At 35.6% G+C, this 24546-nt stretch overlaps 1 long non-coding RNA gene across 1 annotated transcript; it reads left to right on the top strand.

Annotated features, from left to right (window-relative positions):
• Positions 1–23354: 23354 nt before the first annotated feature.
• LOC139127838 (uncharacterized) lies at positions 23355–24113 on the top strand. Its single transcript, XR_011551148.1, has 2 exons — positions 23355–23587; positions 23930–24113. It is a non-coding gene; the product is annotated as an uncharacterized lncRNA (long non-coding RNA).
• Positions 24114–24546: the final 433 nt, after the last annotated feature.

Genomic DNA, 24546 nt, shown 5'->3' with positions numbered 1-24546 from the left:
CAAAACACTATAACCTCTGCACCACGGAGAAATTTCATATTATCCACTCAGATAAGTCAACACTGCTAAACCAACATACAAATTTTTCTCAAAATGTAGACAAAGAAGCAAAGTCCTTCTCATTAACAGGAACTTGAAGACAACCGCCTCAATTGCATATACCGGTACATCTGACCCTATATATGTAGCAAAACCCTGCCAACATCACTCCTGATGAGTATATACCAGTTTTACATTCTAACTACAATTTTTTCTTGCATAGTCAGCAAAGCTGGCTATACTGGTCAGGTGGTTTTACAACCAGCCGGCCAGTGTAGCCAGTCTCTCTGACTATGCAAAAAAAAAACCATTGCGCTGGGATATTATATATATATATATATATATATATATATATATATATATATATATATATATATATATATATATATATATATATATATTATATATATATATATATATATATACCTGACCCTATATATAGGTAGCAGCGAGCCTGCCAACATCACTCCCGACGATTGCCAAGCGCATGAAACAGTCTGTAGAGTAATCACGACAAGTTCCACGTCTAGCAATATATATATATATATATATATATATATATATATATATATATATATATATATATATATATATATATATATATATATATATATATATATATATATATATATATATATATATAGATATAGATAGATAGATAGATAGATAGATAGATAGATAGATAGATAGATAGATAGATAGATAGATAGATAGATAGTTGGATAGATGGAGACAGATAGACAGACAGACAGACAGAAACAGACAGACAGAAAGAAACTGTTTTCTACAAATTAGATAAATATATATAGATAGATCTGGTTATGTGTCTCACATTGTCTGTTTGTCAACTTGTGTCACAGTATTAACTGACGTTGATGCATGTTTAAGCGGCCATTCACTTGTTAATTTTCCTACCTTCATAGCATATTATTTGAAATTTTGAGTGATTATGCTAGGTTTAATTCTTTTTTAAGGTAGAACGCGCCTCGGGGACAGAAATTCGGGCCTTCAAATTTTATCAATTTTCTTCTGACCTACCACTTGTTGGGACTCATTTTGAAGCTCTTGGCGAAAGAACAGTTTTCACCGTCTTAGTTTTTGAAAACCGAAAATTTTATTTTTCCCCATAGAGTTAACACAGGGATGGCGGCCATTTTGAATTTCAAATATCGAGAAATCTCAAGTTATATGTCTCTGTAGTACCAAAGTTTGCACGGTGACCCCTGATTTTTATTCTTGCTTTGGTAAGAGAATGATGAAAGTTTCACTGAGAAAAGTTTGAACAAAAGTTTAAGTCTTTCACCTTCGAGGTGCATATTACCTTAAGTGATCAAAGTATATTACCTTTACTTTAGTTTAATGTAATGCAATATAAACCTTGTTATTGTTATTGTTTATTTCATAACATCAGGCCACAGGCCCATAGTGAAAAAGAAAATACATCAGTTTTCACTTACAGAGAGAGAGTCTGATATTTTCTTCATAGCAAAATAAATAAATAATCCATGCTAAACTATTAAGTTGTGTTACATTACTTGTACTCAAGAGTGACGTAAAATTGTCAAATGAAGGGTTAATACAAAACCAGTGTGGAAACATTTCTTTTCGGAGGTCTTTATAAATTGGACAGATACAAAGAAAATGATCCTCAACGCAGAAATTATTAGTTTCAAACAGAGTTTACAATATCTTTCATTAACAGGAGTCTTTTCATGGCGTCTCGATTTCCAGAAAATGTGATGAACATCAAAATCTTGAAAGCGCAAATCTAAATTTAGAAATGTGTACACTGCTCAAATATTTCTCTGGTTCAAGTGTCGTCTTAAAGGTGCAGTAACTAAGTAACCTACGAGACGATTCTAAATCCTGGTGCCAGTTTTGCCCAGCACAATCTTTCAGTCTCTGGGTAAACTCAGATAAAAACAAATTAATTGAACCCACGCCTTGATTTAGCCATACATGGCAAATCCAAAGGGGTAAAGTAAGTTTTTGACATTTTAGACCCAATTAATAGATTAATCGCTCGTTCTTCTAAACCTTGTCCTACACTTTGTATAGTGGCGTGTACTTACTGTAATGTACCGTACACACTGGTATATATTTCATGCATCTTCCAGTCTCTTTCTGACAATAGATGCATGAAACTAATAAGCAACAGATATCATGACCTTAAACTTGAAGTGATTTGTGTTATTACTTATAAGTCTCTGCTTCTGGCATCAAGCACTGTTAAAGTTCCCATGAGGATGCCTGTATACTTTTTGTCGTAATGGTTTTCTCTCTCTCTCTCTCTATAAGTTTATAGATGTCTTTGTGGGAAATTACTGTACTTGATGATATACAGAGGTCCTTGTAGGGAATTACAGTGCTCAATGCTAAAAGCAGAACATTGAAAATAATACTACAAGCACAAAATAATTCTGAATTTAGTGAAACTCATTTGGTAATTCATGTCATTACATTATATATATATATATATATATATATATATATATATATATATATATATATATATATATATCTGTGTGTGTGTGTGTGTGTGTGTGTGTGTGTGTGTTTATGTGTGCATGCATTGACTTGTGTACCACTATGGCCCAACATGGCTGTCACGTGAGTTTTTGCCATCAGCATTTGAACATATGTTTTAATTTTCTGGTCTTGGCTCGTGAGCAATGCATGGCCCTTATAGTATCTCAAATTCAGGGGTACCTGAAAAAATTACCTAAGATGCGAAAACTTTCAATTATTCTGTTGTTCAGGGCAATTTTGTGGAAATTGTTACAGGCAAATGATATCCTGATAGTGGAAAATCCAGAAATCTAGAAATTGATGTGCCATCCCTGTACTTCACATTGTTATTTGGTGAGACGATAGGCAGATTCGCGTCGGAAATTTTACTACTACTATTTTATTACTCCATTTCAAATGTAGAGTGATTGCTTTTTACTAATGTATCATTGTAGTTAATTACACCATGGCGAAGTGAGCCCTCTATCATCAAGTTTTTGTGCATGCTCTTTCCCCTTTGTTCAGTGTTGCTCTATACTTCATCTGGGTGCTCGCCTTCACCTTTTTGAGCCCAGAACTGCTCCAATTTTTAAAATTCATTTTCAAGTACCACTATGCACTATACTGTTATTTTACCTGTCTTGTTACTAAAATCGTTTACTTTTTGCTTGTCCTCTTTGGTGGAATTAATCTTAAAAAGTACTTCTACTGCCAGAGAGTTGTCTGTTGTCCACTTGAGCAGTAGGTATAATTTGAATCCAGTTAGGGTTTGATGTAACTTTTGTTGAGTTGTAGTCTTTGAAAATTTCTGAGCCAGGCTGTTTTGATTTTTCTGCAGTTAGGCACTATCATGGTACTCATTCACTTGAAAATCTTGGTATGCCCCAGATTTTTTCACTATAGTTCCAAATAGACTGGCCCTTCCAATTGGATGAAGTCTGTCATTTTTCTTACATGAAATTATATTTATGCAAAATTCAAAGGCTTTGTCCTATCTCCAGAGGAATCAAAGCTATTGGATATTGCTGATTTCCAAAGCTTTGGCTAAATTTTATGTTACTGACACATGCTACAATCTGCTTATTCAATCACACTGGTGTTCAACAAAGTGTCAAAATGAACATTTAGGCTTTCACAAATTCCCCCTCCCTTGTTTTTGAGGCATTGTCTAAGCAACACTGAGACAATTGTGTCATGATGACTTGTTCTTTGCACACAAAGGATCAAGATAACTTTTTCAATGTTCAGCAACATTGTATCATTCATTTTTGAAATTCAGCACAGGTGTCTTCATAATATTGCCTGCCATGACAACGCATTTGAACTTAAATCGATTGGTTGATGAAAAATACCACATGACAAGCACTATATAAGGTGTTGATATTTGAAATCAAGCATTAGTCTCTCTAAAGACACTGCTGAACGATGTTCAAACCAAGTGCTCTGATGTATTCAGGCGTTTTGGCTCTTCTTCGAAATCTCAACCATGGAGAAGAGGTACAAGTGGAAAAAGAAATGGTTCCTGCTGGCCATCATGTGCTGATGGTAGGAAGGTAAGTGTTTTTCATCTCTTTAAGTACTTGATAGTGAAATGTTCACGGCTGTGCACCTTGTGACAAGCAGTGCTATATTTTTTAAGGTTCACTTTCCTTTTATCTATCGAAAATGGCAGGCCTAGAGGTAGAATAAACAAGTTCTTTGTCTGCCTTCTGCTTGCAGGTAAATTTACAAATTAAATTTAGATGTACAGTTCGATATTTAATTTCTACAACATTTGAATTTGCAGTCATTTTGGAAATTTGCAACAAGAAATTATTTCAATATCATCACGTTTCAAATAAACTGAACTTTTTGCAAATTCTGATCATTATTTTTTTTTTTAAGTTTGTAGCTGTCTTTGGTGATTCCATTCTGAAGCTGCAGTTACTGGTCATGTTCCATTGCCAACTGGTGATTTTGCTTTTGGGGTAAACTGTACCCCTGGCGGCCAATTCAAACATGTGACCAGGGAAATCCGATCATCACAGCCACCTAAAGTCCCAGATATGGTGATGATTTGTGCTGGTACCAACGAGATAGGTCGGACTTGCAGTTTCACAAGGAAAACAGAAGACCTAAAAAAGCTTATCTCCGCTGCAAAGCAGAGATTCCCAAGCAGTAAGGTAAGTTACATTTTAAAGTCAACCTGAGGTAATCTAATGAAAAGTTCAAAACAGTAAAATTCCAGTCGGCAGGATCTTCAATCTATGAAATCTGTGAGAATAGAAATTCATTAGTAAAATGTCATTTTTTCAGATTTTTGTACATATTTATGCTCCAATTGATTCTTAACAAATAAATAGATAAAAAGGAGCTCCTCCTACTTTTTGAGTTGGGCATTCATGAAGTACACTTAATCCCTACCCTTCAAGTTTGCTTTTACTACAGTGTGAAGCTTTTTCATCTTGAAGCCCTAACCCATGCATTTTAATGGCACTTGCGCTTACTTTCTTTTCATTCTTTTGATAAATTCCACAAAAACACACAGCTGAAATGTGTTCAAGAATATTGTTATTTTTCTTATTTTATATACTGGTACATTTTGTTCGGACTATGGTGAGTATAAAAAATAATGTGAAAGTGGTGTTCCCATCTTTCTTTCTCACATACCCTTTGATTTTGTGTAGTTTACACAATTTTATGACAAATTTTTGGCCCCAGAACATGTAGGAAGCAGATAAAGCCGAAAGATTGCTTTCATATAGTGTAAAACAGTCCTTTACTGATTACAAACAGATTATTTAATGAAAAATGTCTTCTCCTAGCCACTTGATGAAATTGCATTATGATACATTTATTGAAAAAAGACAAAATAATGTCAGTATTTTTACAGAAAGGAATAATCTTGCCATTTTATCTTGAAATCTAGTGGGTTACACAAATTTTTGAATATAATTTTCATATTATTTATGATTCAAAGTATCTTGCTAAAGTTTCAAGAAAATTACACTAGAAGTTGTAGAAGTCTAGAATATTTTCTGATGCTTCTACATGCAAACAAATGCCATTGGCTGCCACACTGCGCTATCCATGTGTATAGTCTCCAACCTTATGAGAAAATTACCAAACATGTACCAATTTATCTGGTTGGCATCCGGGCTCTGGTAACTTTTGATGATACTTTCAAATCAAGGTATTATTTGGGCAAGTACGTACCAAGATAAGATTTTGTATATATTTGACTGTTTTAGGCAGAGGATGATGGGAAATAAAAAACTTGTGTGAGTCTCGATCAATCTTCAATTTTGTTGTGTGGAAAACATCTTTGCATAAAAACTTTGTGGTTTGTGAATCTATGACCAAAGCAGAATTTTGGGTGCATCATATTAGCTGCTGCTCTACAGTCCCCAGACCCCCCCCCCCCCAACAAATGTTGCTTTGAAAACTTGCTGTGAGAAGGGACCCTCCATTTTTTTCACAATAAGGAACACAGGGTACCCAGACATGTGGTTGTTGTTGTTTGTATTGTTGTTTATGTTTATTAGTCATGTTGTTGTTGACCAATAAAATTCAACGAAGGTAACTGTTGTGTTGTTGTTTCAGTTGTGTTAATGTTTCAAACATAACGTAGGTGTCATAAGAAACGCTACAAGGACACTATCATTACTTGGCCCGATACAACTTTCTGCTAATGTACACTCTCTTCATACACTTACACCCTTGTTGAAGTGTATGAAGAGAGTGTACATTAGCAGAAAGCTTTTTTGAATATATACTGTATACTTATATACTCCAACTACCGGTATTATCTCATCAAATTAAGAATACAAAGTTAAATAATGCAAGTACTGGAGAAACAAATTACCTATTATATTTTCACAATATTTGAAATTCAAAAATGGCCACCATCTCTGTGTTAAAATGAGTCTCCATACTGGTAGACCAGAAAAGAATTGTGAACATTTTAAAGTCAAAGTATCTATCCTGGAGGTGCATTTTACCTTAATCCTTCATTCTTTCAACAGATGCAGTAGTGAGCATATTGCCTCGTTTGGATGAAGAAGGAGAAGCGGTTGCAACTTACAACATCGAATGGAACATCATCTGCAGCAAGCTCTCCACTACTTATGTTGATTTGTCATCTTATTTTGAGTTTGGGCCCTCAAAGTTATGGTATAGGGATGGGGTTCACTTGACCCATGATGGTTTGTGGCAGCTACTCCAATGTTTAAATGCTGCAGCCCATGTAATAGCTGAAAAATCTGTCACCACCTTTTGCAGTAACCAATTCTTTATTAAATCAGGTAGAGGCTCTGTACTCTACATGTTACTCTGCTGATGACTTAGGATTTGGGTTGTCCGAAGATGCTGAGTTCCCAACTATCAGTCAATCATTGGTGGGGATGCCTCTTGCCCATTTGAATCTGGTAATAAAAAGATTAGGCAGGGTGTATCTTTGCTAATATTGTGTCACCAAGCATTCAAGTATGTGGTACCTTGAGTGAGAATACTAGCATGAAAAGAACCTATGCTAGTATTGTAAAATCTTCTTTGGCCCCGGCTACAAGGGTAACTATACCAAAGGGATCAGAGGAACCAATCACTAAGGGGGATTGTCCTATCAGCAGACCAGTCCCCAAGGGCAATAATAATTATAATAAAACCAAGGCAACCATGGAATCCATCATTAAGGGGGATAGTCCTGTCACCCAGCAGGTCCCCAAGGCCAATGATAACAATAAAACCAAGGAGACCATGGAAAACATCACTAAAGGGGACAGTCCTGTCACCAAGCCAGTCCCCAAGGCCAATAATAATAATAAAACCAAGGGAATCATGAAACCCATCATTAAGGGGGATAGTCCTGTCACCCAGCAGGTCCCCAAGGCCAATAATAACAATAAAACCAAGGAAACCATGGAAACCATCACTAAGGGGATAGTCCTGTCACCCAGCAGGTCCCTAAGGCCAATAATAATAATAAAACCAAGGGAATCATGAAACCCATCACTAAGGGGGATAGTCCTGTCACCCAGCAGGTCCCAAGGCCAATAATAATAACAATAAAACCAAGAAAACCATGGAAACCATCACTAAGGGGGATAATCCTGTCACCCAGCAGGTCCCTAAGGCCAATAATAATAATAAAACCAAGGGAATAATGAAACCCATCACTAAGGGGGATAGTCCTGTCACCCAGCAGGTCCCCAAGGCCAATAATAATAATAATAAAACCAAGGGAATCATGAAACCCATCACTAAGGGGGATAGTCCTGTCATCCAGCAGGTCCCCAAGGCCAATAATAATAATAATAAAACCAAGGGAATCATGAAACCCATCACTAAGGGGGATAGTCCTGTCACCCAGCAGGTCCCCAAGGCCAGTAATAATAATAAAACCAAGGGAATCATGAAACCATCACTAAGGGGGATAGTCCTGTCACCCAGCAGGTCCCCAAGGCCAATAATAATAATAATAAAACCAAGGGAATCATGAAACCCATCACTAAGGGGATAGTCCTGTCACCCAGCAGGTCCCCAAGGCCAATAATAATAATAATAAAACCAAGGGAATCATGAAACCCATCACTAAGGGGGATAGTCCTGTCACCCAGCAGGTCCCCAAGGCCAATAGTAATAATAAAACCAAGGGAATCATGAAACCCATCACTAAGGGGGATAGTCCTGTCACCAGCAGGTCACCAAGGCCAATAATAATCATAAAACCAAGGGAACCATTAAACCCATTGCTTAGGGAGGTTGTCTTACAACCCATCAAGTCCCCTATGATCATCATAATCCTGGAACAAAGAGATTCACTGACAAGGGGCGTCGCAATCCCATCAAATACCACCAAGTACCAAGTTTTGGGAATCAATTATTACGATCTGTTAGGAATAGTAGTCCCCACATACTCACACAAAGAACTTCAATGTCTAACAATGTTTTTTGTATTTGAGATGCTGTAACGCTAGATATCGATGAACATTTTGCATCATTGATCAGGGTACCAATGCATGGCTCTATTATAAGGTAAAGATATGTGAGAAAGTAGTCCAACAAACTTCAACATTGTTTTCAGTTTCTTGTTTCATGCAACATCTACTGTATTTGGAACAGTTTTATGATGAACAACTTCATGTGTTATGTTCTGAGATAAGCACCGATCAGCTTGTTAATGGTGAGGATAATTAATATCAAAATTTTGACCTGTGTTAGCAGTCTTGAAAAAACTTATTTCAGTCCATGGAGATTTGAATTCAATTGCCAACAATGTGACATGGCACATCACACACAAGCACATACGCAACATTGTCAAATCAAAAACTGTGTACTTAGAAATGCTTAAGGAATGTCACAAAGAAACTCAAGTTGACACATGTTAAAGAATTTGTAAAGTTACAGTAACTTAAGCTTTAGGCATATTTCAAATATTTTTATTCTTCAAGCAAATACCAGAAAAGTAATAAGCGTGGTGTACGTTCTTTAAATATGAAAGTCTTATGTGGTATGAACATAGTTGTACTGATCTAAATGAACAGAGTCTGACTACTGTAGCCATCACGGATGATTTTGCTTTATTACATTATAGTAACTATAAGTTATTGTTCTTATTTCAATATATTTGGTGTTGAAATGCTTGAAGCAGTGATATATCTTTAGATACCCGCAAGTCAAATAAAGTTATTGGTTCTATCATTTTGTTTGTTTTATAATGATGTTCGTCAACTATGTTTGATAATTGATGCAGTAACCATGAAATTTAATTTTTATAACTTATCTCAAATTATCATATCATTTATTATAATCTTATTCTTATTTCACAGGTTAAAAAACAGTGGACACCACAGGTCCAAAGGTCTGCAGGCAGTGTGAAAGTAAGCCAGACAATGGTAAGTCATAAACAGAATTCCAGCTCGCAAAAATGTGACTCTTCAAAAGATGTAAAACAAAAAGAAAGATACTGCCATGAGGGTTTACTAGGAGGGGGTCCTAAGCTGAAGAAACAGAATTTTGTTAGTGGTAGGAGATTGGCCCGGGATTTCCAAAACATAGCTGAAGTTATTTGGCTTGAACTCCCGTCACACTGTGAAGAACCATCACTGTCAGACAATGTTTTCTGGACCAATGTTGCAAAAAATTTAGCTTGGCAAACCACTTGTAGCAAAAATGCTATTAAATATTTGAAACAGATCTGGAGAGAAAACAGAGGAAACATTCATACTAAATGGCTGAATTGAACAATATGAAAAATTGCTCTCATCAAACACCAAAAAAAAATGATGACGCAAATGCAGAAGTAAATGTAAACAACTTGTCTACTGAAGATGCAAACAATGTTGCAAAAAACGAGAAACAAGATAGTGCAAAAAATAGACCAATGAGGAAAAAAAAGCTTCCAGAAAAACTCCGTCGGGAATCCGTCTTATTGGATGATTGGAGTACTGCACAAGAAAAGGTATATTGCATTTGCCAAACCAAATACGATAAGTCACAGCAGTACATTCAATGTGAAAAATGTAAGGAATGGTACCATTACGATTGCATAAAATTAAATAAAAGCTTTAAAAGTGGAAAAGGCATTGTTTTTATTTGTGGATTAAAGGCATGTAACAATGGGAAAACTGTTTTCAAGATTAATGGCATAGAAATTCCAACTGAAAATGTAACGTCCGTGATTAATAATGTTGTGGACAAAAAGCAGTTAAACAATACAGAAAAGATCAATGAGGCAGGCACTATGTTTACTGAAACAACAACTGTAATAAGTGAAACATTAAATGGCATTGATAAAACATCAGTCCCTTCCAAGGAAAATGATTGTGTACTTGTAAAGAGAGAAACATCAGGTGTAGAAAATGAAAAGATGAAACACAAAGAGTGTGAAAAATATGAAAAACAACATGAATATACAAACAGCAGTGAGGAAGACAGTGATACGCCATTCGTTGATAATTTTTGAATCCTAATGATGAGGACCTCTCAATTAACTCTGTCATTTCAAGTGACACAATCAAACATGTACTTGGGTGGGATTTAGATTCCAGGTACATTGAAATTGATACGCCAGCTGATTCAACCTTTGAGTTCCCTCAAGAAACTTGGGAATACCTTACAGAAAATAAAAGGGGAAGATTGTTTCCAAGAGGTGAATGGCAGACTGGTTATTGAAAGGGGAATTGAAAAATCAACAAATATTGTGCAATTGTGTTTGATTATCACAAAGTTTCAAATTCTTTAAATCCACGAGGTCTCTTTCAAGCAAGAGGTCACTGTCAATCAAAACACTGCTCCATAACAGTAACAATACAGATGCAGCAACTTTACACATGCATTGTTAAATATGAGGGGAAGATAAAACATGACCCCACTGAGTACATTGCTAGGCCGATAAGAGGAGAACGTCGACGTGAACTTGCAGAAAAATTTGCCTCTGGTTTGAAGCCATTCAAACAGTATATCGTCGAAATGAAAAAGCTCGATGGCAAGACAATGCTTTCTGGAAACAAAAATTCAACAGGTAAATCGCAAAGTGTCTTTCAAAAAATATCTAGTGAAACAAGGGCCTCAAAAAGAATGCACAGCAATGAAATTGAAAGTCTCATGCAAATTACAGAATCTATGAAAACTGCCAGTGACAAGAACTGCAAAATCAAAGGTTTCATTCAACACTTAAGTGTTTCACCCTTAGTAGTGATTTGTTTTACTGAAACTGGTGTTCGTTTCTGGCATGACTTGTGTAACAAAACAGTGGTCTTTTGGGATGCAACAGGTGGGTGCATAAAATCAACAATAGCATCTGGTAGAATATACTACTATGAACTGACAATTGCAAACCCAATTGGTCATGGTCCTGATCTGCCGCTATCATTTATGATAAGTGAAGCACACAGCTTGCCTTATGTGTCTGTTTGGATGCAATGTGTACGTCATGCAGAAAAACGAATATTTGGATTTCAAGATCTGTCCCAACCAATTCAAATAAATAGCGATGAAAGCTGGGTATTAATTTTGGCAACATTAGAAGTTTTCAACCATGAAACATTAGAGATTTTCTTACGCGTGCATGGCGTATAGTGAACAGTAATGGCAGTCAAAGAGACTTAATGAAAACGATACCTCATGCTTGTGCTGGTCATTTTATGAAAAAGTTAAACGCTCAGTAAAATCCTTTTTACCATCAAAGTCAGCGATAACAAGTATGATGTACTGTGTAAGTCTACTTTTAAATTCACAGTATTTGGAGAACTTACATGTAGCTGAAATTGTCCTAGAAATTATGATTGTGTTGCAAAGTAAATTTCAAACGACGTTCCTAACAACTACCTGCAACAATCTGGAGAAAAGAATTAGAAATATGGATTCCTTAGGTCAAGCAAAAATTAAAATTTGTGAGGGTATAAAATCAAATTTATCCACAACTCCTGAACAAGTCGAAGAACTATCAGGTCATTATCTAAGGAAGATTTCATGACAACACAAAACTCAAATTTCAAGACATACTTCAACAATACCAAAGAAAAGGCAAAGGAATCTGTCAATGCACAGCCACGTACTGAAAATGATGGTAAAAACTCATGTTATTCTCCACATGTACAATTGGTAGAATTCATTTGTAAATACTACCTGCCAACATGCCCCCTTTGGTCAGCACTATTGCTAGGTGATTTGACTCACCATGCAAGTAAATATACAGCACATTAACACGGATCAATGTGAAGACATCAAATGCTCAAACCAAAGGTACAATTTCATTGATCAGGGAAATGCAAGAACCATTGGACACAGTGAAAGAAGAATGGGCATCCTAAAAATATCCAGTTAGGTGGTAAAATGTTGCGAGTAGATGAATTTATTGCAGAAATACATGATGATATCAAAGGTCAAGAAAATGCCTTCACAAGTGAGCTTCTCCGAAAACAAAAATGTGGCATTACAATGAAAACAATACAAGAAAAATGGGACAGCAAAAGAGAAAAAAATACAAGGACATTTCATATCAGGCAAATCCACCCAAATGCTTTAATTTATTCAAAGTGACACTGCTCAAAATAAAACTAAAAACTCTGTGAAATCGTTTAACACCTTTAGGAAAGTCATCAGCAACACTAAGCAGTGTTCTGGAAACAGTGATCTAAAACGGTTCAATGAAGAACTTCAAGAAGAATGGCATGAGGTACCACGTCAAATAAAAGTAAACCTCCAAGAGTTTGAATACGTAATGCAAGACAATGATATGAAATGTAAAGGATTTGTCGGACTGGAAAATTTTTCAAACAATTGTTGGTTTAATGCTGTCAACCAAAGCATTGTGCACTGTGCATCAGTACAAAAAGCACTCGGGAAGTCGTCAAGTATAACTCCTTCAGAGCAATTGTCTGAGGATCATGCAAACACACTAGAAAACCTACGCTGTCTGTTAAATAAAATGTTATCCGGACCTCAAAATCATAGCATACTGTTCAAAAAGGATATTGCAAACACACTGAAGACATGCTGCAATATGGCACATTTTGATTATCGTCAACAACATGATGCACATGAGTTCTACATCAGGGTTGTTCACCAATTTTTAAACAGATCGGAGTAAAGCCAGATATTGTTGTAGCATTTGAGAGAACTTGTGACACTTGTACAAATGTCAAATACTGTGAAGAAACATTGAATTACCTCCAGCTACATTTCCCAAGTAATAGAAAAGAGAAAGACAGCTTCAAATTGTTGGATCTCTTACTTATTCCCTTGAAAGTCAAACAGTTCTTGCATCGTGTGAAAGTAATCTGTGTAAAAATAAAACCCGGTCATTCACTTCAAGGACATTCATAAAATCTTCAGGAAGTGTCATTGTTTTGCTATTGACACGGCATTCCTGGAATAAACAGACAAAACGAATTTCAAAAATAAAAATTGTGTGACACTGCCAGATATCATTGATGTAGGTCCCCTGATGAAAAACAGTACAAAAGGCCCTAAAAGCACATACTGTCTACTTTCCTCAGTGTCACATGCTGGAGCAACAGCCAGCAGTGGTCATTACGTTTCAACTCTATACCACAAGAACAGTTTACCAGTACTTTGTGATGATACTCACTCAAGGGAAATTACATCAGTACCAAAAAACTACATTGAGTATATGGTTATTTACGAACGAGATGATAAAACAGAGATGTTTTCATCAGCATTTCAAGCTACAAACATTTTAGATGCTTTGGCACATTGTTCAGCAATTAAACAATCATCAGATGATATTCTAATGATATTTATGAAGACATCAATGTACAGAAAATTGTCACTGCAGATGAGGGTGTAATAAGATCAGCTTGTGATAATGCAGCTAGTCAAATAGAACCGCTGTCGTTAAAAGAAATATTTGAAAATGTCATCAACTCCCTGAAGTCAACATCAAATGAGAAGTTTGCTCTCAAATTTGTGCAATCCTTTGATTGTATAAGATGCATGAAAAAATGTGCTACTGATGTACGGGAAATGATGATTGTACCAGTTCAACAATTCAACAAAGAAGGGATCATGCAAATACTTCAAGAAACCAAACTGAAGCCCATCAACAAACTCTGCACCGCGGGTACTTGTACTGACTCCTCCATCAAACACAGAGTCAACATAATGAGAAATATCCCCAGCATTTTTCAAATTGGGGAAACACTCTTACTGCATATTGGTACTGTAAATGAAGAGTCTGGTCTACAAATATTACCACTATTAGATCTCACTTCAATAGTTGATGAATTCCCCCTTTATGAATCAAAGAAAGTTTTATTTTCACTGAAAGTGATAGTGACAAAATCAACCAAAAATCCAAACGCGTTAAATTCCTTCATAAAAAAACAGGGTCAATGGTATAAAAAAGCAAACACAAAAGAATATTGTATCACGACTCTAAAGCAAATAACTTCAGAATGTTGCCACATCACAGAATGTATTGCCATGTATGATAGATTAAGCCCAAGGAAATCTATACAACCTAACCTTTCTGTTAATTTGTGAACAGCTCAGAAAAAGAAATGAACACAACAGGTCAAAATGAAATAGTGACAACATTAGATTCAAATACAAAAAGGAAATTGACAGAAGAAATGCAAACCATGGGAGACCTTCTAATTCAAGGCATTGTGCTTGAACATCAGAAACTCCTTCCCTTATAAATAATTGTTGGTTGGATGATGTTTGATAACAGTTATCTCAGGCTCCTTGTAGAAGCAAGCAATATGCAAAACTCTATCTGGGTCCAAGATACTTGCTGGGCAAGTACAAGATTGTCATCTGAATCTGTTGTTTTACCAACACCATACAGAAATGCAAATTGGTTAGATTATCATGACATCCTTCTACCTGTTAATATACATGGAATGCACTGGACACTGTTTGTTATTAAAATGCAGGAAAGAACAATCCTTGCTATTGATCCACATGGTCCGCTGGATACAAGGGGCAACAACTTATTGGAAAAACTTGTTAACTTCATAAAGCTGACTCAGTTTCTCAAGAATGTGAAAAGATTGATTTCAAAGGATGGAAAATAATAGTCGTGTCAGAACATGAGCATTTGCACGCCAAGAAGATGCAACAAACTGTGGATTGCTAATCTGTGTATATGCCAAATGTATTATACTAGATGCCTCGTTGCAAATCAATACCTCTGCCAAAAATCTTGATAATTTGAGAACAGTCATGGCATATGAGCTTTTATCAAAACAAATTCTCTTGCATAAAAACGTGTACAATGTTTGTAAAAACCCTGAAGAAATGGAGCTCAGTGAAAAGGATGAAACTGCAGTTACTCTAAAAGCTCAAAATAGCAAAATTTCCAGAAACATGTAGAGAGAAAATCAAGGTTGAAACGCAAAATATATAACATAGACATGAACAAGCTAAAAATCCAACGACTGTTCAAAAGGCCTGTTGAATTTGTTGAAAGTAACATTCTATGGAATTACGTGAAGTTGATCGCAGGGTAATTAAGGATTCAGGGAAAAGAACAGATTATCTCGATCAGGAAATAAAGCCAAAAATCATCAGTGATAATAACCAAATTACTGAACCCCTCAAGTTAGCAGTAAAACTTGATACAGGCCATGCATATCTTTATGACGGTAATCATAGAATATGTATCGCAAAGAACTAAAAATAAAATGGGTACCTGTTGAAATTGTTACATCATTTATCAATGACTTGACTGATATTAATGGAAAGGAGTGGAACAGAGTTCCCTGCTGGAAAGGATCTCCTCTTCATATTGAAGAATTACCAATCACTGCAACAGATTTGGGTTTTAATACCAAAAAATGTGATGAAGAGACAGTTTGACCACATCACAATCGCTAATTTCAACAGAAACTATCCCCTAAACCTGCATGTAAAAACCAAATGCCATTTAATCAGACATTTTTTGAAATGTCAGAATTTTAAGACAAAACTATCGAAAATTGCAGACATCAGAAAATGTGGTAAAATTATTTGCAAATCATTTTATAACAGTCATTGACAAAGTCATTCACCTCAGTTCTATTACCTCATTGTCATTGGAGTGTGACCATCACTATATAAAGCCTTTATTGTCACATTTTTAAGTCATGGTAGATTTTGTTTAGCTGAAAGTTCAGAATGCATGATAATTAGTTTTTTTGCATACTCATTGATTTTCTGTAATAAGACTATCAAAATGTATAAAAAATTAACCTGAATCAATTGATCTGACTTCAGAAGCTTGTTGATTGTACTAAGTTACGTAAGGAGTTCAATGGCATGGCATATGGTCTTTAAACTTATATGCATGAAATTGGTGAAATTGTATCAAAAGTATATGCACTGATTTTGACCAAAACTCTAATTAATCACATTTTTTTAGTTTTGCCAAAAATTTGACTAGCAATGACGTAGTGCCTGATTTTTAGCTCATTTGCATATCGAAGAAATTTATATAATTTGGCCATCACAGTACTAAAGTGAGATACACTGAATTTGATTGGATTTCTCATTGCTCATATTTTAGTTATAATGAAAGTGTGAAGAGGATGACATATGAAAATTTGGAAAATGTGCATATTTAATAAATTTCTGTATTTTGGCCATTAAATCTAATATAAAAGGCTGGATGCATCAACTGATTAGACTTCAGGGGCTAATTCGTCATGCTTACAGTTTAGCTATGATTCAGATTTTGAGATATTAATTGACAAAGGGTTACTAACTTATTTGCATATTCAGTGAATTTATGTCATTTGGCATGTAATGATGTATCAAGACTGGATGGACTGTATTTGATTGGACTTTTGTTATACATGTACATTCATTATATTAATGCTTAAAGCTTAATGAGTGTCAGCATACTGATTATTAGCTAATTTGCATATTTTGAAATTGGACTACCGGTATATCAACATCATTATTTGGGGTTTCACTCATAGGCCACTCATGTCTTACTTTTGATTTTCAAATTTGACGTATAGAGTCATTCACAATTTCTTTGCTTTGCAGTAATCACATCGGGTTATGAAAGTCTTACTTTGATTAACTGAATGACAATCTGGGCAAGAAATAGAAAATTTGAAAGTGAAATGTGGCCCCACAGAGCAAAAATTATCTAATTAAGCTAACACTTAAGAATTGTGAACTATTTCCCTTATAGTTGCATACAGTAAAAACTTTTGAATATCAAATATCCTTGGCACTTACAGACCAGACAAGAACTGCATATAGACTGATATGTTTGAAATGTTATTTTTAATGTGCTGGTGAATAACCAAAAGGAAGCTTAGGGATTTGACAAAATACATTGAATATTAGTCAAATCAAATGTTGATATACCGGTACATATCCAATACTTAGGACTAAAAATGTTGTGCACCGGCTGTAAACTCATACTTTCATACATACACCCCTGCACACACCCACACCTACACACCCTACCTACGGCATGTACCTTGACGTGGTGGTAGGGCAACTGATTTATAGTCAAGAGGCTAATAAATCAGACCAAAACATGCCATTTAGGAAATTACAGAAGATGCATTAAATTGGAAAAAGGAACGGCATAGCTAACTTATCTACACTTCAGGTTCGTATTCAAATTAAGGATACCTTGCATAGAATTAGATACCAATTCTGTTGTAATGTTAACATAGAAAGTCAGAAAGAATGTGTATAATCATATAATTGGGTCGGGATATATGCCTATACAGTAATTTAGCAATTGACGGTCTTGTGAAAACTTTTACAATGTATGCTGCATAACAGAAAAAGTGAATTTGTTCCAAAGTCAAATGTTTTTTTATTGCTAGAGCCATCATGATTGTATGAGATTTCAAGTAAAATTAGAATGTTCATCAATTATATTGAAAAGATCTGCTATAGTAATTACAACTTGGAGTGTACTGGTTACAGTGTTTACATATGATTGTTCCTCACAAGTGAGCTGGTACCATGTATTCATAACAGGAAATTTTTCGCACTTGATTCCGCATGTTACGGACGGAGTTGAGAAATAAATTGGCTTGACCTGCTGACTGAAATTTAAGAGCATAGGTAATGAAGACACTATTGTGGAATGAAATTTATGTAGCATAGTGTTGACATGTCTGAAATTGTGACAGGTATGATATATGGCATATTGTGCCAGTAGTATGACGGCTGATAGAATTTTTTTGGAGTGAAATGCTGATTTAATTGTTGCCTAACGTTAGATATATTCAGAAGATGACATACCAGGAGAAAATGCTATGTATCGATATTGAATACTTGAAACATAGTTAAAGATGCATGTTCACTATAGTTAGCATTATTGATCAACATGAATATGCTTTTGATCATGTGAACCATTCACTTTTGCTGTATAAATTAATTCTCTCTGGTGTCAAAGGCAATATGTATAATATCCTTCACTCAATGTACAGTAACATCAAATCCTGTGTCAGGGCTGGTAATGTAACTACAGAATACTTTCACTGTCCAGCCGGTGTTAGACAAGGTTGCATCATTAGTCCTCTGTTGTTCAGTATTTTCATAGAAGAACTTAACTCCTTGTTCATAGCATCAGGAAAAATGGATATACAATTAACTCAAGACATGTACAACCTTTTTTCATTATTATATGCGGACGATATTGTTATATTTTCAGACTCTGTTAGAAATTTACAATATCTCATAGACATACTTTCAAAGTTCTGTAATAAGTGGTGTATGAAAGTGAATCTGGACAAGACAAAGATTGTAATATTCCGAAAAGGAGCGCACAATGCTCGTTGGAAAAGTGGCATTTTGGGAACACACAAATCGATGTCATTACTTATTATAAATATTTAGGTTTACTTCTCTCTTCTCGAAATTCTTGGTCTAAAGCAGTGCATACTTTAGCCAATCAAGCTAGTAAAGCCATGAGTTTGTTATCAGTTGCAAGATGGAAACTTGATTTTTTCTCATATCACTCTCACTTCAAACTGTTTGATGCCATGATTTTGCCAATCTGAGATTACGGTTACGGTTCTGAGATTTAGGGATTCCAGTTTTATGATGTTTTAGAAAAAGTACAACGTTCCCCAGGTGTAGGAAACTGTTAGGGGTCCCAAGTCATACCACAAATGAAGCCGTAATAGGGGAATGTGGTCGCCTACCTGTATATTATCACACTATGAAGCGATTCATACGTTATTGGGTTAAGCTGACCGAAATGCCCAGGGAAAGACTGCCAAGGCAATCATATTTAATGTTACGTAACCTTGACAACCTTGGGCGACATGCTTGGGCTACTTCTGTTAAACACATTCTTTACTCATATGGCTTTGGTAATGTTTGGATAACTCAAGAGATAGGCAACAAAGAAGCTTTCTTTCAATCATTTGAAACAAGAATTTCCGATATTTTGAAACAGCAGTGGTCAGGATATTGTGCATCAAAACCCAAGTTGCGTACTTATGTACAATTTAAGTCATTACTTGAACCTGAGAAGTATCTTTTGAGTAACTACAATCATGAAATTTTAAGATTATTTGCTTGTTTTCGTTGTTGTGTTCTACCACTTGCGATAGAAGAAGGGAGACATCACAACATTGACCCCACAGAAAGGATATGTAAGTTGTGTTCTGGAGGTCAAGTTGAGGACGAATACCACTTTTTGCTAGTATGCCCTTTGTATGACAGCCTGAGAAAACAATGCTTACCAGAAATTGTCGTTAGAGATCCTCACTTCCATAAGTTTTTGACACTTATGGGAGAAAAAAGGTCAACAAAGATACTCAATCTCTGTAACTTTGTATATAAGCATTTAAGCTAAGAGAAGAAAGTTTAAGAAATGACTGAAATATGCTGGTTTTACTATGACGTGTATTCGCTCAATTTTGAGCCAGCAACTAATGTATGCAAGAGTGATGTTTCTTTGTTTTTCTTGCGCTGTTGTTGCGTGCCTTTGCCTTTCACTCCGCTGTGCAAATATGTATTTCCATTTTCCATGTTAACCCCCCCCTTTGTATATGGGCCAGTGGCCTTGAAATACAAATAAACGGACACTATGAGTGCACCTGAACCTTAACCTGAACCTGAATATACTGTGCCAGTGTTGTAGTATTTATAGAATTCTTATATATATGAGAAATTCACATGCACTTAGGTGCATATATGTCTCTAACTTTGGAATTTCAGAAAGGAAGAGGCAGTTCACTGCAAGTTTTATGCTTGTGTTTGACGATTTATATCAAATTTTTATGTGTCATTACCAAAGGGAACTCTGGTATCTTGTTTGAATGTTTGTTTAGGTGTCTTAGTTTATTACTTATGTCTGAATATTTCCATTTAAATAACAAATAAAGAGTTGTATTTGTATTCATGTTTGCCCATAAAGAACGGAGCTTTTTAGTTTGTTTTGTTTGTTTGTTTGTAGTTTAAAAATGTAAACAATAAATGATACTTAAAAGGGACAAAGTTGGTCATTTTTCATGAATTTTGTTTGATGCAAGATACTACTTATATTGTTTGATATGTTGAAAGATACTGAATGAATGGATGACCATGCATATAATAATTCAAGCCCGGTTTTAGACAAAATAAATGAAACCATGGCGAAAATGAATTAATGGTCATGACCATTCATTCATTTTCATGATGGTTTCATGTATCGTGTCCAAAACTGCATGGGTCACATATATGCGTGGTCACCCATTCATTCAGTATCTTTCAAAATGTCAAACAATATAAGTAGTATCTTGCATCAAACAAAATTCATGAAAAATGGCCAACTTTGTCCCTTTAAAGAGTTTCTAATACAACAGTATTTTTGTTAAGGCCAGTACCCCGGTAAATGTTACCAAGGTTCCCCTTGATATATCAATGCAATCAGATTGGGGACAGCATAAATGTCACCAGGGTTCCCAAATCATTTACCAATGTTCCCCAACCTTGGCAAAAACACAGTACAATCCAAGCTGCACATGTATTTAAATAAAGCTTTTTATTCATACCTGTGGGATATGTATTAGTCACTTCTTGATTACACTTGTAAACAAACAAATTATACAAACATGATACAAATACAGCTGTTTGTTGGTTTATTTTATATGGAAGTAATCATACATAAGTAATACACAAACACTCATAAGCAAAAGAACATGGAGCCCGAGTTCCCTGTGGCTTTAACATGGATAATATCAGTGATGTAAACAATGAAATGAATAAAATAAAATAAATCACAACGTACTAGCAAAAATTGGTCCTCTCTAAGTTAACATTTTACTAAGGCTTGCATAACAACTGCTAGGCATTACTCTAAGTGGTTGGGGTTACATTCAATACACCCTGCAGAATTATTGTGGAGACTTACAAGGTCAAACATTTGTACATTAATCTCGCTGTTAAAATAGTTTACAGAAATCTGATGGATAAATATGGTTTCATTGATGTGAGAACAAATACAATGGACAATATAAATTTAGACCATAAAGAAAATTTAATGCTTTTCTTTTGAAGATGGTTTGATGGATATCACAAATGTAACTGCATAAAGCTGATAACCAAACTTGTTTTCGGCAGAAGATGAATTTCATCATAATCAATGAGTGTGGTAAATATATAGATATGTTTTCTTCTCAGCTATGGAGTCAGAGTTTCAGAACTTGAACATTTGAGCAACAGAGAAAATGTGTAAACAAACAGTTTTGAAGACAATATGCATGTTTTAACATGTCTCTAACATGATATCACCACAGCAGACTTACCTGTTTATGTATAATAAATTATCATTTATTCTACTCGCTCTACCATACTTCCCAAAGTGTGTTGTTATGCAATAAAATTATAATTATTAGAATCTAAGAAATGAGATGTGAGTAGTCTCATATGTCAAATGGATGCACATTAAATGTACATACTTCCAGTGAAGGGTATTAGCAGTTGTGAGGTATGTACCTGATATGTCCTACAGGCATAGCAAACCTATAGGTGCTAATTATAATGTGGAGAGATAATGGAAAAGAGAAATAGGATATGTGTAGTCTGTTTGTATGCAACTGAGTGCTTAAAACAGACTGTGAAAATGCATGCACTCTTTCCTTCCATTTCACAAATATCTGGTGTTTTTTAAACAATTCAAACAGCAAAATATATCAGTGATAATTAAAATGTGGTTACTTTCGGCAAAGAAATTTCTTTAAAATGAGACTTGGAGAACATGTAAGAATAAGGTAAAAAGCGTACTAGTAACTTAATGGTAAGTATGTGCAATTTTAACCTTTTTCTAGATATAGGGGATGGCCAAAGCGCCCTCACACATCACCCAACGTTTGAGCCTGGAGGTCAACAACGGTGGCCTTCTTCACGACGCGACACCACGTACGTGCCGTGATATCGAGTTTTGTACGATTTCGGTCAGGATCCATTTTTTCGGTAGGAACTGCAACATTTTAGTGTTATTAATATACTCACGGCAATATTTCTATCTGTTATCCTAAAATGGAGCGCAAACGTGGCGTGTGAGTTTTGGCTGCTAGCTTCCACACCATAGTTTTGGCTACTAGGTTTTGGCTGCTAGCTTCAGCCGAGTACCACGGCCGGAGGTTAGGAAAGACGTCGATCTGTATACCCATTGAAAACGAGCAACAAGAACGGGTCGCAGACATTTGTTACTTCGATCAATTCATACCTTTAAAATGTCGACAGACGAGAACGTCTGATTGTAGAAACAGACAAGTAAATGTTCATGTATACGTATGCACCGCTATGTCCTTCCAGCTGTAGGCTAACTTCCGCAAACCTGTACAGACGTCTATGTCCTTAATCCTATTGATGTTGCTGACAAAATCTCGCCTTATGATGACTTGGATTTAGGTGAAGTATTTTGTCCATACTTTCAGAGGCAGAACTATATTGCCGACCGCTTATTCAAGGTTTACGATTGTACTCCATTCTGAGCCGCCGTACAAAAATCCAGTACGTTACTTCTCCGACATTCAACACGTCTGCAGCCCAGCTGTTAGCAGCCGGCTGTTAGCAGCCAGTTACTCTGGGGTCACAGTTCATCAAGTTCAGTTCACGCATTGATATTGATTCTTCATGCTGAAAGAATTGTTATTCTGTTTTAAGTCTTTCTATGATAAAAATAATCATTTTCATAAAACTAATAAATTAAGTGTCATATCTAGTATGAAATTTAGCGTGTAGGCGCAGATGTAGAGTCAATTTCAGTGTTTAAAAAATGGGACTACTTTATCAATCGCGTAATGATTTATAGATTGCACTTCCGTGAACGGTCATAAGGCTCGATTGGCGCGAAGTTAGATATTATTGTAGTGTTACTGTCGGCCGGCTGTGTATTTGTGATCGGGGAATTATCTGGTGGATAATTTGTGATCTTTCTATGGAACTACTAGCCAAATGATATCACAGTGTCGCAAAAATGAGTTTCAAGTACCGGGGACAAACATAGTTCTAAATTTGTGAACGCGAAATGCAGTAACAATGCCGACATTTTCTTAGTAACGAACAGCACTGAGATCGAGGTCTATCTAACAACCAGAACCAGGAACCGTCCAGCGTCTGCAAGTCCTTGACCTTCACAAATGTAAGTCAATTCGTTCTGCAACATTTGTATCGCTATGTTTGACCAAGGATAAGTTTTCCTTAGTACTGATTCATACTTAATTCACTTACATTACACACTGTGCTGATACGTATGGGAAATAATTGCTGAGACTTTTGCAAATTGTTTGTCGCTGTGGTGTACGCGGGTGTGAATAATAATACAGCCGAGGTGTGCCTGTCCTTTTGATTTTAATTATTGCATTTGGTTTCTCTACTTGAATAGTTCTCATTTCGAACAATTATTGATTTCTTTCATCAAATTGTGATGTTACAATTTTCGGTCAACTTACACTCTTCTTCCTGAACGATTCATATTTTTCAGAACTCTTTGCTGGTACTCTAAAGGGACAAGGAATTCAGGGAACAGAAAGCCAAATCGCAGCCTTTGACAATAACGTGAATGTCATATGAAACTTCTCGGGTCAAGTGGACATCTCTTAAAGACATTTGTGTTGCATAAAATCAACATGGCATGATAAAATAAATCTTACCACTGACAAATTGAATTTAACATTTTGCTTCTCTGTTGTCTTTATAACAATAACTTTATTTGCATTCACCTCTGATTCTTGTGAAGCTAGTATTTCAGAACTTGATTGGATACAATGTGTGATGTCTGTGCTTCCTACAGTCTGCCTTAAGATTTGTCAGCTATTCACGCTCAATCATATTATTGGCCATGTCTGTACAACTGATTTTACAACTTCTGTGTATGTATTTGAACCCTGAGCTTGTTATTGTTGAAGATTATAAAAATGTTGAATCTTGTGGTACAATGCACAAAGTTTGCTGTAACTAAAGTGTATTCTTTCTTCTGTTTTCAGCATCTCTGTTCTACGTTAATAACTGCATATTTAGTTTTCATGCTGTTACGATATATTTATTTGTCCTTGTAAACTGATGAAGTGTTTATTCCAGAGCAGACTGCTGAAGAGTGAT

Source organism: Ptychodera flava, unplaced genomic scaffold (assembly GCF_041260155.1).
Source record: "Ptychodera flava strain L36383 unplaced genomic scaffold, AS_Pfla_20210202 Scaffold_37__1_contigs__length_1687728_pilon, whole genome shotgun sequence".
Taxonomy (NCBI): Eukaryota; Metazoa; Hemichordata; class Enteropneusta; family Ptychoderidae; genus Ptychodera; species Ptychodera flava.
The sequence above is the reverse complement of the archived record's forward strand: the minus strand, read 5'-3'. Positions and strand labels throughout refer to the sequence as shown.